The sequence below is a fragment of the Ammospiza caudacuta genome, chromosome 35 (assembly GCF_027887145.1).
Source record: "Ammospiza caudacuta isolate bAmmCau1 chromosome 35, bAmmCau1.pri, whole genome shotgun sequence".
Classification (NCBI taxonomy): domain Eukaryota; kingdom Metazoa; phylum Chordata; class Aves; order Passeriformes; family Passerellidae; genus Ammospiza; species Ammospiza caudacuta.
The window spans coordinates 855025-872961 of record NC_080627.1 but is presented as its reverse complement, the minus strand read 5'-3'; the positions used below and the strand labels follow the sequence as shown (position 1 = coordinate 872961).

Genomic DNA, 17937 nt, shown 5'->3' with positions numbered 1-17937 from the left:
TTTTATTTGCGCATCAGGTTGTGCCGAAAACCTCAAGTTGTTACAGCTTGTGGTGGAACAGCTAAGTGAGAGCATAAACATCTGGGGGTTGTGTTCGTGGACATTGCTAAGGCATTTGACACCATCTGTCATCAGCATGTATTTGAGGGTCTGGTCCAGAGAGGGGTGGATCCACACATGATAGAGTTGGTGAGGGAAATGTATCGGGATGTTAAGATGTGCATTTCCATGGGAAGAGAAAGGACAGACCCCATATACATTTGCTCAGGTGTCAAGCAAGGCGACCCCATGTCACCTTTGCTGCTCAATTTTAGCGATGGACCCCCTTCTATATAAACTCGAGAGTGAAGGTGAGGTTTTCCATCATGGGGACTGGAAATTTATGGCCATGGCATTTGCTGATGACTTGGTGCTGCTGAGTGACTCTTGGGAAGGCATGTGTCATAACATCAAAATTTTGGAGGCCTTTTGCAATCTAACTGGCCTCAGTACGCAGGGGGGAAAATGTCATGGCTTTTACATCAAGCCTACAAGGGACTCGTATACTATCAATAATTGTCCCACGTGGGTGATTAATGGATCCCCCCTTAACACGATCGACCCAGGGAGCTCAGAAAGGTACGTCAGCACATGGGTTGACCCCTGGACTGGCTTTGCAGATCCTAGACTATCAGAGAAGCTTATGGATTGGCTTCATCGGATTGGTCGTTCGCCCTTAAAACCTCTTCAGAAAGTCGATATACTCAGGACCTGTACCATCCCGAGACTGATATATCTGGCTGACCATACCTAAGTGAGGTGGGCCTACTTGAATCCCTTGACCAATTAATTCATAACATGGTTAAGGAATGGCTTCATCTTCCCCCACGTACATGTGATGCGATCTTGTATTCGAGTTTTAAGGATGGCGGTTTAGACCTCATCAAGTTGGTGGCGCTCATTCCAAGTATTCAGGCGCGAAGACTCCATAGATTAGCCCAGTCTTTTGATGAGACTCTTGTGAAGTATCTAAAGGAAGTACATCTGGAACGGTTATTTGAAAAATTGTGGTTGAAAGCGGGGGGGACACAAGAGTCCATCCCATCAATTTGGGAGCCTTTACCATTGGTAGAGTTGGGGGGCGATGATGGAGCCTGGCTGGAATGGGAAGCACCCATCCCTAAGATTTGTTACCCAAGACCTTGTAACTGGAGGAAACGAGAATTTTATAAATGGACCCATCTGGGGCCATAGGATTGAGCATTTCGAGAATGATGAGATCAGTAATGCCTGGATAAGGCAGTTTAAGGGCATACCTCACTGTAAACTAATCACGGCCCTACAACTCAGAGCGAATGTCTACCCAACAAGAGAATTCCTAGCTAGGGGTAAACAAGAGAATGTTGCTCAATCATGTAGACATTGTGGAGCTAGATTTGAGAGCGCAGCCCACATTGTCAGAAACTGTGCCATCACTCAAGATGCCAGGATTAAGAGACACAATGCCATCTGTGAAACCCTTAGCGAGGAGGCTAAGAGGGAGTGTTGGACAGTTTTTGAGGAGCCACACCTGAGGGATTATGTAAATGAACTATTTAAACTGGATTTAATCTTTGTCAAAGGTTCTAAGGCGGTTGTGGTCAATGTGACTGTGAGGTCTGAGCACTCTGATGTCTCATTGAGGCCGCCTTGGAGAAGGCCAAAAAATATCAGCGCCTTCATACACAAATTCAACAAGTGACTAATGCTGATGACATTGAATATGTTGGCTTCCCCATGGGAGCCCATGGTAAATGGTTCGGCAGGAATACTGAGTTGCTGACTGCCCTTGGTCTCTCTAAAACAAGGCTAGAGAGAACCGCGTGGGCCCTGGCATCCACCTCCGTTGACATTGTAAATATATTCGTTAGCAAAGCTAGATCAATTGTATCTGTGTAAATACTTGGTAAATAAACTAGGCCTCTCCCCTCAACAGGTTCGCTGGACAGTGGAATTGGTTTTTGTTTGGGAGGGGTTCATCCGTCATAACTGCGTCTAGCCCATTTTGGGCTATAAATTCCAATTTGGTCATTCAGGTGGACGGGCCACCTTACTTAACCCAGAAAAGGAACATATACAATTTGTATGTGTTTATTAAATAGCCAAATGCCTCGTCATCTAATTAGTGACGCGCATGAATGGATGAACAAGATTCCCACTGTCCCTACCTACTATCCAGCGAAACCACAGCCAAGGGAACGGGCTTGGCGAAATCAGCGGGGAAAGAAGACCCTGTTGAGTTTGACTCTAGTCTGGCGCTGTGAAGAGACATGAGAGGTGTAGAATAAGTGGGAAGCCGGGCGCGCGCTCGGCGGTGCGGGGCGACCCGCCCGCCGGCGTCCCGGCCGTCAGTGAAATACCACTACTCTGATCGTTTTTTCACTTACCTGGTGAGGCGGGGGGGGGCGAGCCCCGAGGGGAGCTCTTGCTTCTGGCGCCAAGCGGCTGGCACGTGCCGGTCACGACCTGCTCCGGGGACCGCGGCAGGTGGGGAGTTTGACTGGGGCGGTTCACCTGTCAAAGCGTAACGCAGGTGTCCTAAGGCGAGCTCAGGGAGGACGGAAACCTCCCGTGGAGCAGAAGGGCCAAAGCTCGCTTGATCTTGATTTTCAGTACGAATACAGACCGTGAAAGTGGGGCCTCACGATCCTTCTGGCTTTTTTGGGTTTTAAGCAGGAGGTGTCAAAAAAGTTACCACAGGGATAACTGGCTTGTGGTGGCCAAGCGTTCATAGCGACGTCGCTTTTTGATCCTTCGATGTCAGCTCTTCCTATCATTGTGAAGCAGAATTCACCAAGCATTGGATTGTTCACCCACTAATAGGGAATCTGAGCTTGGTTTGGACCATCATGAGACAGGTTAGTTTTACCCTTCTGATGATGTGCTGTTGCAATAATAATCCTGGGAACCCTTGGGATGGGATGGGATGTGTTATCCCTTAGAGAAGTGAGGCAAATGGAGATCTCTCCCCTGAACACATTGCCTGCAGAACCCCTTCCAGAGGCCCGGAGAAGGCCTGGCCTTTCGGCTGGGATCAGTTTGGTCAGAGGGGTGACCTCCTTTAACCAGGGACACATCCTACTCTAGCGGGGGATGTTGCTGAGCAGGGCTTTGAGGGTCAGGCTGAAATGAATGTGCCAAGGGACAGTGAAAGGGCCTGGGAGGTTCCTCTCCACTCTTGGTGTGTGGCAGAAGAGTCTCACCCTCTCATGGGTGGCTGTGCTCTGGTGGGACTGAGGCACCTGTGTGGTGCCTGAGTGCTGTGGCAGCTGAGGCAGCTCCCTGGCCCAGGAGAGCCTCAGTGGGCCCAAGGGTCAGGGACCCCCAGCACTGCTATGGGGCTCCTGAGCCAGCTGTGGGATGTGTTCTGCCCCAGAACCTGCTCAGTGCAGTCCTGGAGTTCCTTGGGGAAAGGTCCTTGTTAAATGTCCTGGTTTTCTTTTTTATTTTATTTTCATATCTATTCCATGTTCAGGATATGTGGTTCATGACTATCTGGTTGGGAAAGTCCTAAACCTGATATTCGACGCAGTCGTTAAGTGTGCTGGATCCCATTCCTCTTGTCTGTGGCCATCCTGGGAACCCTTGGGATGGGATGGGATGGGATGGGATGGGATGGGATGGGATGGGATGGGATGGGATGGGATGGGATGTGTTATCCCGGAGAGAAGTGAGGCCAGTGGAGGTCTCTCCCCTGAGCACATTGCCTGCAGAACCCCTTCCGGAGCCCAGCAGAAGGCCTGGCCTTTGGTCTGGGATCAGTTTGGTCAGAAGGGTGACCTTCTTTGATCAGGGACACATCCTACTTTAGCAGGGGTGTTCCTCACAATTGGTAATGGTTTCAAAGACAGAGCACATCCCTTCTGGGATTTCCTTTCCTTTCTTTGAGCACTAAAGGACGAATCTCACCCTGGGTTTAGCTACAGGGACAAAAGGCAGAAGCCTTTCCATGCAGGTGAGTGCCAGTCCTTGCCCACACTGCCTGGAAACGGAACCCTGCCAAGCAGGAAGGAGATCCAGAGGTGAGGGCCTGGTGCAGTCAGATTGAGCAGTCCCACCTGTCCATAAATTCCCATTTCCAAAGGCCTCCAGACAGTCCTTTGTTATGTTGCCCATCCCCGTGCAGATGCCCAGGACCCTGGGATCCCAGGGTGCATAGATGTCCCTGCAGTGGACTTTTCCCAGCACAGGCCAGGACAGCCTGGAGGAGAGGAAACAAAAAACCAACCTGTAGAGGACCCAAGAAGAGACCCTCAAAAAGAGACTTTAAAACAGAGGAGTTCATCATCCTCAGGCAGGATGGGTGGGCTCCCCTTCAAACAAGCAATGTCAGTTTCCCACTGACACCAATCCTTTTCTACAGGATGGACAAATAAGGAGTAAATAAAAACCCACGGAATGTGACATAGATGAAGACTTCCAGGAGCCCAGTTGCGAGGTGCGGATGTTCAGGGACATCACACCTTGACCAATATGATCCAGTGAAGCCAAATTTATTATCCCTAAAAAGACTAGATTTATAATAAGTTTCTACTGCCCATGCTTCTCTAGCTAATACATGATTGGTTAATCCTAGCTGTTTACACATCTAAATTAAAATGCTGATTGGATCATCTCATTTTTCGTGCATCATGCTGTGGTTGTCTGGCCCACCCATTGCTTTCTCTTTTTTCTCACTCTCCCAAGCTTGCTGACAAACTTGCTGATTCCTGATGACTCTTCTTGTATCTTTCTCAAGGATATACTGACCCCATTTCTGAATATGTCCATTATCCATTGTTTGTGAATGTGTTCATTGTCCATTAGTACAAGCAGGCTGGATTGTGCATCGGCTGAATATGGCCATTGTCTAGCAAGAACTCCTCAACCTGCAAAAAATCCTCAACACTCCAGAGCCTGCCCCTGCCCCACAGCCCACCTCAGAAATGAACCACCCAGATTGGGTGGGGGGTCTGATGAAGGAGATACGTGAGATGGGCCAGATGCTGAAGGAATACACTTCCCCAGCTGGTGAGGAAACCTCCCCCTGCCTCAAAGAGGGAGAGTCTGATGGTGCAGCAGTGGAACCCACAGATGTTACAACTGTCCAGGTTCCAGCTGAACTGCAGAGGCAGTCACAGCCAGCAGCAGTTGCCCTATGGAAACGAGGAGGTCTAAGATGAAATCAGAGCACCCAGACAAGGATAAGAATGGAGGGCCCTCACAACTCACAGGGGAGCCAATGGTTGAGATCATCACTGAGTCCCTGATGTACAAAAGTCTCTATAATCTGCACACAGACATTGTACAACAGGACGTGAGGCTTATACAACCTGGTTACTCTGGGTCTGGGATCTTATGGGTACAGGTGTCCAGCTGGATGGTGGTGAGGCAAGGAATTTGGGACGCTTGACCCAGGACTCAGGTATCAATCAGATTTTTGTAAGGGAGCCAGGGCTTTTAATAAGTGTCAGAGACAGGTTTGTTCACAGGGAGAGAATGCAGGAGCAGCACCATAGAATGTGCTGGAAGACTCTTGAGGATGGGATCCAACAGCTGAGAGAAATGGCAGTATTGGAGGTACTCTTTGGGAGGGATGGACAGCATGATAATGACCCCAACAAGGTCAGGCGCACAGGGCAAATCTGGGGCCATCCCAATAGACCACCTTTATTGCAACAATTAATGCCGATACCGGCTGAGAGACAGTGGGTCATGGGGAGCTGTTCAAAGGGGAGACAGTGACAAGTCAGGGCAGACTTTGCTGAGCTCTGTCCAAGCCCTTTCTCCCAGCTCTGCCCCTGTTGCTCTGTGCCCCCCAGTTTTCCTTTTCTCAGAGCTCTTCCTTCAGCCCTGTGCCTGGAATTTTGCTGGGATCTGGCCCCATTGCTGTGATGAGCAGGGGCTCTCCCCATGGACACCAAGGGGTCAGCTCTGCTCTGCAGCAGTGGGGTCATGGAATGGGGACAGGGGCAAGTCCTGGGGTTAGATTCTGTTGAAGTGAGGGGGAGAACGACCATCCTATAATGCATCGAACTCCAACTTTATTGATCGATCAGTCACTTTAAATAACAGTGTTAATTAACTTCATGCATATTCCAAAATCCAGGTTTACGATAGGCTAACAGAGAAAACTCTAACCACTCCTTTTGTTTTACAATACCGTTGATTGTTTACATCAAACAAATCCAGTGTTCTCACTGTGATACGAACGGTTCCCAAAACTTCCATAACTGTTCCCAGGGTGCCATCTTTTCCCAGAGAGGATGTTACCTTTGTTATGGGAAGACTGCCTGAGAACTTTATTGTTTATACAATGATGCCTGAGAGAGACTAATTGTTTATAGAAGTCAGGCTGGAAACTGCTTTGAAACTGCTTCACAGCTACCTGTTACTTTTCTCTCAGTTGCATGGCTTCGTGGCCTTTTTCTTTAAGCCATGCTTGAACTAAACTCCCGACATTTCCCCCGTTTTTTTCTTTAAGAGAAAGGAGGTTAGTTTGCCAGGTCTTCTCTATCATCCTACTAACCATCTTTTGGATACAGCTACAGAAACAAGGTAATATAAGTAAAAGCAATAAGAGTACACCTAACATCCCTATAGCATATTTTACAAGGTTTCTTAGCCATGGTCCCAATCCTAAACTTTTAAGGCACTCATCAATACCCAATCCTTCTTCTTCCTTAAGGCTGTTAAGCCCTAGCCGTAGCTCTTTCAACTTAGCATGAATAGATACAGAATGATCAGACAGGTTCATGCAACACATCCCTTTAAACTCCTCACATCCATGGCCTTGAGCTAATAATAAGAAATCTATAGCAGCTCTATTTTGTAGAACAGCGTGATTAACACTTTGTACATCTGAAGTTAACATATCTAATATCTGTGAAGTTCTATTTAATTCACCCTTAGCCCAACACCCTATTTGTTTTGCTAGAGTCAATGCTTTGCTTGCAGCACCCCAGGGTAGGAAAGCTGAAACCATCACTTGTTTAAATTTACTCCAGAACCATGGATCCCCCACTGGACTACAGTCCAAGTCATGTAAGCTGCGCCCTTGCCTGCTTGTCTTATGACTTAATTGCATTAACACAAATATATTAGGGTGGAATAGTGATAAGTTGCCTAAATAACAAGGTCCACCCTGAGGTTGGGCTGGTATTCCATTCCAGGCTCTATCTCCACAAACCAGAAATATTCCTGTAGGTAATTTCTTAGGTGTCATGATGCTAGAGCCTTTAAAATGGCTGTAGAGTTGTTTAGACACTATGTTTGGCTTTAGAGCTGAATCCAGAGTAGCCCATGTTTGTTTATATGGATTCATCTTTTGAGGATTAGAATAATCAAAGCTAAACCATCCACTGTTGGAAGTGCTGGTCATGCTAGCATTTGCACTTCCAAAAAGCTCTAACTCCTCAGGTGGAGAATGCAAAGGAATATTAAGAGATTGAACTAACAGGCATTGACGGTAGCCATCACTCTGACTGGCAGTATACCCTTTAGGCAATTTAATATTTACCATACTGTGCATACATAAGGCACGATTATTAATAAGACTGCAGAATTCTTGAGGAGACGATACTGGCAATGCTGAGACAAAGCGACGACTGATTAATCTGTCTAGCAAGTGTTATTCATACATTATCTCTAGGTTGATTAAACTGTATTACCCTTAATTCTTCAGCTACTACTACACCTAGCAATATAACAAAAGTAAACCTCATTTTTCTGTTTTTACTTTGACCTTTTTTTTCTTATCAGTTTTTAACCTTTAACCCTTTTCAAAATACACTGTACCTCCCACCGATAATAAGCCAAGATTTTCTGCTCATGTGATTCATAAAGATCTAAAGCTGAGGCAGTGTTTAGTCCTGATTCGTTCGGTAGAGCCTACTCCCAATTATGTTCCCAGGTATGTCTATAATTACAGGTGTCACACCATAAACGAAAAAGTGACAACTGATCCACCCAAAAGGTCTCATCACAACCTCCACAACACAGTGCAACCCAAGCAGCACAATGTGGGCTGTGACATTCAAGGCAGTTCTCTTTTGCCGGTCCTTTTATATGGAAAGATGATAATGATTCAATAATGTCAATCAGTTCCCCGGTCGTCCGGCAACAGCGTTTTATCCCAAAGGGTTAAAACCACCCTCAGCTGAGCCACAATGTCCGGCCTTATCAGGCATTGCACGGTAGGTGGTAATTGGACTAAGAAAAGAAAGCTGTTAGCTGTTTTCATTTATGTGAACCTGGAGAGGAGGTGAATGGCAAGTCTGAAAACAATCCTTTCTGTCCATGAGATTTTCACATCCACCTCTTCCCTGAGTTTCTCAAAAATGTTCAAAATCAGTTTTATAGTCTGTAATCCTTTAGTCATTTGGCTGAAATGGCATCAGCTGGGCGATTCTCAGTCCTTTGTTGATTTGGAGTGGTGAGAAAGTAGTATGCACTTGAAGCACTTAAAATACTTAACTTAGCAGACTTATTTTCAAATTAATAGAACTTAACTGGCTTCAAAATTCTATGGGCTAACTGTGCTACACTCTTTGCAACATAAGAATAGGCAATTCTAATAACTAAATAGTATTTTCAGCTAGCAAGGTTTCTCTGATGTTCACAACAACACTTTGAACACAAGTCATAAAACAAACACCTATCGTAAAAGCATAAATCTATCTAACATCACTTAAACTTAATAGCACTTATACTTAAAATACTTAAAATATTTAAACTTAATAGAACTTAACATTACTTAAACTTATCTTTACTTAAACTTAATAGAATTTTAAATCAACAGAACTTACATGTAAAATCTCTTAATTCTAACAAAACTATAACAAAATTTAACTGATTTTAGACTTATTTGTAAATAATGTAAGATCAAACTTAACAGAATCTAACTTATCTTAAACCTAATATGATTTAACCTTAACAGACCTCGAAACTTAACAGAAAATAAACTTAACAAACTTAACCTTAATAGTATTTAGCATTTAATTTAACTTAAACTACTTAATAACAGATAAAACTTACTATAGACATAAAATATAGCATTTACTATAACTTACTTACAGGCCTGATTCTAAAATATTAAGCTAAAATAACTTTGTTCACGTGTTTGCTATAGCATTTCTATATCAAAAAGCACACTCACAACATCTCACTCATACAATCAGTCTAACATATCTTAACATTTTTAAACTTTTCAAAATATAATTCTAGAGTCTGATGTTCCACTGACTGAGCCATCTGGGCTTCTGATGTTAAAGTCTCTGCCAATACAGGTGATTTCAAGACAGCATACCAATGCCGAGCCAAACCGGCCGAAATTTGACCCATGCATACAGTACGCTGATTCCTGTTTCAGTCTCTGCCAGGAAGAACTAAAGTGCCTTTAACTTTCCTTGTTTACCATCACTTGTTTCTTAATTTCAACAGGGATCTTTTCCTTTTGTTGACAAAAGTTACATCCATTAGGCTGTTAGGTCTTAAACTGAAGCTTTTGCCGGCTGTGGGGGGAGGGAGAAACGCTCCCGCTGCAAAAAGCGCTCCAGTCCCGCGGTGCGTGTGTCGGAGCGGGCGAAAACCCCCCCCTGCGCTGGGCTCTTTGTTTACTCGCCGGCAGGCTGACTCCGCTGCAGGCACCGCTGCACCCGTGGCTCCCCCCGCGGCGGCTTCGCTCTCTCCCGGGGTGGCGCGCCCCGGCTTCCGCGGCGGCGGCTCCGCTCTCCCCGCCGCTGCCTCCGCTCCCGCCGCTATAGTGCAGCATTTTAGGCGGTCGCTCACCGCGGCTGCTCCCCATGGCGGAGCGCCCGTGCCGAGTTCGGAGTAGCACAGACTCGGAAGCGCCACGAGCTGCTGCCACTGTCTTGCACTCAGAGAGATAGTAAAATAGTGCATCATATATCACTCGCCATGGCCTGCTTAGCTTCTTGGCAGTTTTACCACTCTCTAAAGCAGCCTCTCACAATAAATCACCGAATTCACGCAATTCCGTTAACTCGTAAACTGTGTGGGGATTCACAAAGATTCCCCGTTCCAGACCATAAGCCAAAAGACCTTGCAATTCCTTCCTTAAGTCTATTCCCTTAATTTGCCTTTTTTGCAAAAACATAATAAAAAGTTCATATGCGGCTTGTCTTTCCATACCTCTTTTTAAGTGCGCACTTTCACCTAGCAGCGTTTTCCCATATTTATGCCTCACATCTCAGCTGGTGTCATCTATATGGTCGCCAGGGCACGGCGCGTATCGGCGGTTTCCTTTTTTCCTCCGCTTTAATTTCGCACTTATTGCCGCTCCCGCTGCTTCGGAGCCTGAACCATTCCTCACTTATCCTTTGGTGTTCGCAATCCCCGTGATGGCCGCGATCGTCGTGGTGTCCGCTATCACGTCCGGGTGTCACCAATTTGTTGAAGTGAGGGGGAGAACGACCATCCTATAATGCATCAAACTCCAACTTTATTGATCGATCAGTCACTTTAAATAACAGTGTTAATTAACTTCATGCATATTCCAAAATCCAGGTTTACGATAGGCTAACAGAGAAAACTCTAACCACTCCTTTTGTTTTACAATACCGTTGATTGTTTACATCAAACAAATCCAGTGTTCTCACTGTGATACGAACGGTTCCCAAAACTTCCATAACTGTTCCCAGGGTGCCATCTTTTCCCAGAGAGGATGTTACCTTTGTTATGGGAAGACTGCCTGAGAACTTTATTGTTTATACAATGATGCCTGAGAGAGACTAATTGTTTATAGAAGTCAGGCTGGAAACTGCTTTGAAACTGCTTCACAGCTACCTGTTACTTTTCTCTCAGTTGCATGGCTTCGTGGCCTTTTTCTTTAAGCCATGCTTGAACTAAACTCCCGACAAGATTCCATCAGCTCAAACAGCTCCTGAGGCTGAGGAGCTCAGCAGCATCTCCTGTCCCAGGACTAAGGGAGGGTGATGGCCAAAGGCAGTTTGAGAGGGTTTCCTGCTGTGCCCAGGGAGAGCAGAGACAGCTGTGCAAGGCAAGAGCAGTGGCTGGAACTCAGTGAAGGGCTAGGGGAGCTGCTCTGTCACTCTGTCTGTCCCCAGCTGCCCTTTTCTGCAATCCAGGGCAGTCCCTATCTTCCCCTGGAAATCAGCCTGACACAACTGAGAGCAGAGGGACCCACAGCAGAGCAAACTGGTTTAGCCTTTCTCAGAGTCCCAGCCCCACTCTGGCCAAGGACACTCCTGTCCCCCAGTGTCCCCTGGAGGCAGCTGACAGCTTGGATGGCATCCTGAGGACACACCAAGGGTCCTGTCCATGGCACTGCTTGAGGAGAGTGGGCTCATTGCCAGGGTCCCAGGCTGCCCTGCCCAGAGCTCCCCAGGCACAGGGAGCTGGGACACCCCATTGCTGTGCTCAGCCTGCACAGGAGGAGCCCAAGGGCTGGGCCTGGCCCTGCAGCTGGAACTGCCATTGCAGAGAGCCCCTCTGCAATGCCAGCAGCATCTGGGCAAGGCAAGGAGAGAGAGAGAGCTGGGCCTGAGGAAAAGCCATTCCCTGGCCAGCCCTGCCCAGCCCCTGCCAGGCAGCAGCAGGGCAGGACAGTGGCCCTCAGGCCCTGGTCAGCAGGGAATGGGCACATGGCCGCAGAGATGCCCTTCATCTCTGGGGCTCCTCTGCCAGCCCAGGAGCGACTGAGGGCCCTGAGCCCCCGGGCTGAGGGTTGTGCTGGCTGCGAGGGGACACAAGAGCTGTGCTGCTCAGGGTAGTGTCTGCCCTGCAGGGCAAGCCCAGCAGATGCCACATCTGCCCTGCAGCAGGGCTGCCCTCAGCACTCCCTCCCTCCCTCCCTGCCCACGGCTCTGCTGCTGGAGCTGTCCCAGCCCCAGCTGCTCCTGTGGCCCCGGGCTCCTTCCCTGCCAGAGCTGCCAGAGCCTAGCCCAGCCCCTGGGCCAGCCCTGCCCTGCAGCTGCTCAGCCCTGCAGGGATTAAAGAACAGCTCCCCCAGCCTGCGCACCATGGAAAGGTGGTGCTGCTGGAGGCTGGGCAGGTGTGAGCTCTTGCTGAGGTTCCCAGGAAAACTCAGGGTGATGGCTGAAGACCCTCAGCCTCTGCTCTGCCCCGCACAGCTGAGTTTCCATTGCCACCAAGCTGAGCAGGGAAAAGTGGGAGCACAGATTCATGAAAGCAGAGACACAAGCAGGAAACCCCTGCCCTGAATGACCCCATGAAAAGTCCCCTCAGGAATGAGCTGGGCATGAGCTGGAGCTCTGAGCAGCCCTGGCCCACACAGCACCCTCTTCACAGCAGCAGGACCTGCCCTGGCAGGAGTCCCTCCGTGCACCCACAGCTCCCCTGCAGCGTCCATGGGGAGCTGCCAGGCAGGCTGAGAGCTACCCCTGGCAGGTGGCACATGCCCTGGGCTGGCCAAGAGCCCTGAGGGCTGCAGGAGCTGCTCTGCAGGACAGCCCTGGGCAGACCTGGCTGCAGCCCCAGCTTCACCCCCTGCAGCCGTCCCTGGCAACAGGAGCCGTCCTGCCCTGTCCCTCTGACGGTGCCCAGGGCAACCCCACTCTGCAGCACATCCTCCCCCAAAGCAGAAAGGGCAGCAGAGCCATTCTTACAGTCACATCAGTCCTGCCATCTCCAGCTTTAGGAGATCCCTGCAGCCAGAAACTGACTGTGTCAAAAACTGGGAAGATTTCTCCATGAATGAGCTTAAAATTGTCTTTCCAGTTCCTTTAAGTCTCTCTCTGCTTCACTGCTCTCAGGTACCTGCAAGCAGTGCCCTCAGCCCTGCTGGACTGAGAGAAAAGCTGCTCATCAGGAGAAATGACTTTTTGTGTTCTTCTTGGTTTCCAAGATCTCCTGTGGCAGAAGCCCAGCCCAGCTCAGCAGCGCAGACACAGCACAAGGACTTTAATGACCCTCTCAGGGCTTTGCTGCTGTTTACGTAAGACTCAGTCCCAGAGAGTGTTCAAAGAACTTCTCAGGAACTAAAAATTAAATTTAAACTCCAAAGTTTCTACAAGTTTTAATGGGTCCCACTGAGGGACACAACTGAGGAAGTTCTCCAGGCAGAGCAGAACACTGGAGGCAGTGATATCTGGTGGGGACAAGCAAGGGAAAGATGTCTCTGGTGCTGAGCAAACCTGGATGTGTTTGAGGAATGCAAAGGGCCAAGGCCTGAGCCCCAGCCCCTGGCCAGGCAGGTCCTGTCCCTCCCTCCTTGCTCAGGGCTCTTCCCAGGATGGGGACTGGCATGTGGGAATGGGCAATGCCAAGGGCAGGAGCATGGGGCGGCCCCTGCCAGGCTGCTGAGCAGGGACAAGGAGGCAATGAGGCCCCAGGCCTGCAAGGGGCGCTTGTCCCCTCCTGGCCCCAGGGCCAGCAGCCATGGCCAAAGTGCTGCCCAAGTTGGCTCTGGCAGGGCTGTCTTGCAGCTGCTGCCCATCCCTGTGCCCTGTGCAGCCCAGGCTGTCCCACAGAGTCCCTGCCCTGTGCCTCTGTCCCTGCAGGCTGTCGGCATCCCCCGGCTGCCCCACCTGGCTGGGCCCTTCCTTTGCTGACAGCTCTACCTCCTGCCTGCCTCTGCCTGCCCACACAAAGCCTTTGGCTCATTATCAAAAGGGTTAATTAATTTTTACTGTGCCTGTGAGCTTTTAGCACAGGAACAAGGCATGCAGGGGCTGCCTTCCCAGCAGGAATGGTTGGAAGACAAGAAGACATCTGGCTCAAGAATGCAGTGATAGAAAAAAGGACTAAATCTGGGAGCTTGGGGTGGGTTTTACGGTAATGGATAAATTGTAATACACATTTAGTGACATTGGTAGAATTACATGTTCACATAATGGTAGGAGTTATCCCTTGCTAGACCTCAGGCCTGAATAAATGATGCCCTCTTAAACTGCAAATGTGGGAGATTAGGGACTGATCGGAAGATCTCGCGATGTTACAGGTAGACAGAACCCCTCCCCTTTACTGTTAAAGTTACTTAGCCCCCCCCTTTTGTTGGCCCTTAACCCCTGTTATATATAACCCCGTGTAACCGTTAATAAATGCCATTTGCCGTCCACCACATTGGTGTCTGCGAGTACGTGGCCCGAGCGGCAGGGGCATTGTCGCTGTGCCATTCCCGAATCAGGTCGTCACGCCTCAAGTGGAGGCAACAAAGTGGGGCCAAAACCTGGGACTTTGCCCGGCGGACGGGGATTGCCTGGTCAGGTGAAAGACAGCTGCAGCGGCTGGCCCAGCTCAGCGGGGAGGATACTCCTGGACCAGCGAGAGGAATCGAGGCCCTCGCGAAGGTCATTTTTCAGGTTCACAGGTAGTGGGGTATTGACTGCAAGCCAGAGGATTTTGCCCTCGTAGTATCGAGGCTACTGCGGATTGAGGTTATTGGGCAGCCAGTGGATATTCTCCACACAGAAATGTGGTATAGGTGTACCAAGGCCCTAGCCGAGGAGGCCATATCCTCAGGCTCGGGACGGAATCTCAAATTATGGGGGAGAGTCGTGTGGGCTCTACGGAAAACACGGCAGGAGCAAGAAACGTGGAAAGCCTGTAGTAGATAGGGTCAGGCGCTCGGAAAATCTTGCGATGTTACGGAAGGCAGTAGAATTCCTCTGCCCCTAACGCCTAGTGATAAAGGATCACCCAAGAATGTAGTCCCCCCTAACATTAGTAACTTTCTACTCCTTACTAACCAATTACAGTAAAGTAAGACCCCCTGACGTAGGGAAAAAACTTTCCCAGTATAAAACCCGACGAGATGGGACAATAAAGGTCTTGAACCGTCCACCATACTGGTGTCTGTGTGTGTTCTTGGCCCGAGTGACCCTGGAGAGTTTGGGTCGCCGTGCCATTTCCTCAGAACCAGGTCACCTCGCCTTGCATCAGAAGGCGACAAGTGGTGCCAAAAACCCGGGATCGAACCAGTGCCCGGGGAACGGGGATCGCCTGGACAGAGGACGGCGGCTGTAGCGGCAGGTCCGATTACAGCGGAGGGGACGCCCTCGAATCATGGAAGCTATAGCAAAGGTCGTAAGTGAAGTGTGCACATAATGGGGAATTGATTGTAAGCTTAAAGATACGACTCTCGCATTGTCGAGATTGATTAAGCTGGGGGCTATAGAGAGCCCCGGGGATATTTTACACACGGAGGTGTGGGATAATTGTACGAAAACCCTGGCCGAGGATACCATGTGTTCAGGCTCAGGGAAAGCCCTAAAATCGTGGGGCAGAGTCATCCGGGCTCTGCAAAAAGCTCGAGAAGAGCAAGAAACCTGGAAAGCTGCCAGAAGCTGCTTAATAGCTACTCTGCAGCTAGGGGTGGGGGCAGCGACACAGACCACCCGGGAAAGTGATCAGATTGCAGATGGGGATGTGCAGGGGCTAGGCGCGTCCCACCTCCCCCCGAGCCCCAGCCCAGAACCCCCGGGAGACTCCCCAACCCCCCCGCGGAGCCCGCCAGATCCCAGCCCCCCCTCGGAGCCCCTCGACAAAACCGCGGCCCCTCTACCCGTCCCCCCCCGCTGATTGCCGACCCGACGCAGGAGGCAAAGCAACGGGCGCAGTGTTTTTGGGGGGGGCTGGCGGAGGAGGCGCGGGAAGCGGCGGGATGGTCAGGAACTGCCCGGATCGATACAATCTCTCCGCCGCCGTAGGGGCTCGAAGATGGCGGCCGACCTCATGGTCAGGGCGGAAGAGAAGAGGGGGAAAAGGGCGGAAATGGAGTCAGCCTGCTTAACATCGCATGCGTGGGCGAGCAGGGAGGGGAGGCGTTCCCCGCGGTGGGGGGTGAGACCAATCAGAGCGCTTTATTCAAATTAAGCCCACATAAGGCAAGGACCTCCCCCAGCAGGAGGCGGGGAGACCCCAGGCGGAGGGAACGGTCCGCCCCCCGCAGGTGGGGGCGGGGTCGGAGCCCGAGAAAAAGGCAGAGCAGCCCGGAAGTGCTCGGCCATTCCACATCCGACTCCGACTCAGACTCGAGCCAGGATGAGTCTGAGAGGGAGTCGGGGAGCTCCGATTCGGATTCTAGCCTTAACAGAGGGAGAGGAGCAGCACATAAGGTCTCCAGTCACAGCGCTCCCGCACGGGTGAAGGGGTCATCAGGGAAAGACCAGACCCCGCTTACAGATTGGCGAAAAATAAAGATAGCCTGCGCCAAGTACAACCCTTCAGCTAAACTAGTGTTCCCTGTCCGTGTGGGGGGGGCAGGCGGAAACCAAAGGACCTATTCACCGGTCAATCCGAAAGATGTGCAGGCAATTGCTAAAGCGATTGCGGATAAGGGAATTAATTCTGCCATGGTTTGCACACTCATTGACAGCATTTTTGGTGGGGACGATATGCTTCCCTTTGACATTAAGCAGACGTGTAGAATGATATTTAATGGTGCAGGGATGATCGTTTTTAAACAAGAATGGGAGGATAATTGCCTCAAACAGCTAGCCTTGGTAACAGGGGCAGACCATCCACTGCACGGCTCCAGCATACAGAGGCTAATGGGCACAGACCCCACTATGATCACCCCCCAACAACAGGCTGAGGGCTTGCGGGCCCATGAGGTCATGACAACAACCCATGCTGCCCGAGAAGCCATCCGTGACGCTTCTAAAGTGGTAGCCAAACCATCTCCGTGGTCTCTCATAAAACAGGGTGAGAGTGAGAGCTTCACTCAGTTTGTGGACAAACTTCAGGCCGCATTAGATTCCTCTGCCTTACCCCCAGAGGCGAAGGGTCCTGTGCTGGCAGAGTGCCTACGCCAGCAATGCAACTCAGCCACCAAAGACATTTTAAGGTCACTGCCGCAGGGGTCCAACATAGCTGCCATGATCAGACACGTTGCAAAAGAGGAACACCTTGCTCCCATCCAAGCAGCAGTCCACACTGCAATAACCAGTGTGATGGCATGCCTTGAGTGTGGCCAGGCAGGCCACTTGGCAGCAAACTGCCCCCAGCCAAGGTGCCTATCAGCAGCTGCTCCACCACGAGAAGGAGAACTTAGGGGACCGTGCTGGGCATGTGGGAAGAAGGGACATTTAGCTGAGGAATGCAGATCCAGGCTCCAGGGAAACGGGGGAGGGAGGGGGTGGCCGGGCCGTGTTCAGCCCCCTCCCATCTGGAATGTGCAGCGGCCCAGCTTCAGCAGCCCCCAGTGGGGCAGGGGGCCCTCATACCCCATGCCCCCACAGGGAGCAGTCAATTTTACATCCCCACCTACAACACAATGCCAGAACTGCACACCACCACCAGTAATGCTTTCGCACCCCGCACGGCCACAAGCCGCGCCGGTGTCACAGGAACAGCAGGGGGCGCCCCAGCGCGGGATCCCTGGGTGGCCCTGGCCATGAGAATAGGGAAGGAGCCCCTGATGGTGTGGGGGACATGCCGCCTTTATGGCAGTCAGGATCCCCATGTCATAGGGTTTCAGTTCTGGGCAGACACGGGATCAGACTGCACGATTTTTCCCCAAGCACATTGGCCCGGGCATTGGCAATTCAAAGAAGTCCCTCCAGTGAACGGAGTGGGAGGGCAATCCCAGGCATGGAAAAGCACCCAGCTGGTGGCTTTAACGCTTCACAATGAGATGAAGTGGGGATCCATTCTGAATTAGGTGAAGTGCCTGGAAGAGGTGAGAGGTCTGTAGGGCCAAAGCTGAAGAAAAGGCCGCATGCCGAGACAGCAAGGAGACAGAGAAAGAAAAACAGAAATTACCGCAAGGTCGATCTGCCCCAGACCTAGGAATTCCTCTGATAAAGAAGAACTAGTGCTAAATGTCACGCGGAATGAATATGTATGAACTTATTGTGAAACTGTATGCATATGCATTTGGGAGGGGGATAAAAGACGACCTGAGGTCTTCAGAGGCACGCATGCCTTGTTGGGGGACTTGCGTCCGGCGCGCGTCGTAAAATAAACATACCGGGCTTTACAACTTTTATAAAGTTG

General features: G+C 50.3%; 1 protein-coding gene and 1 pseudogene across 1 annotated transcript in view; one reads left to right on the top strand and one right to left on the bottom strand.

Annotated features, from left to right (window-relative positions):
- The window catches only part of LOC131570541 (28S ribosomal RNA), an 8022-nt pseudogene extending 5116 nt beyond the window's left edge, over positions 1–2906 (top strand).
- Positions 1–17937, bottom strand: part of LOC131570466 (zinc finger protein 850-like) — a 748589-nt gene that overhangs the window by 619552 nt on the left and 111100 nt on the right. The window lies entirely within an intron of this gene.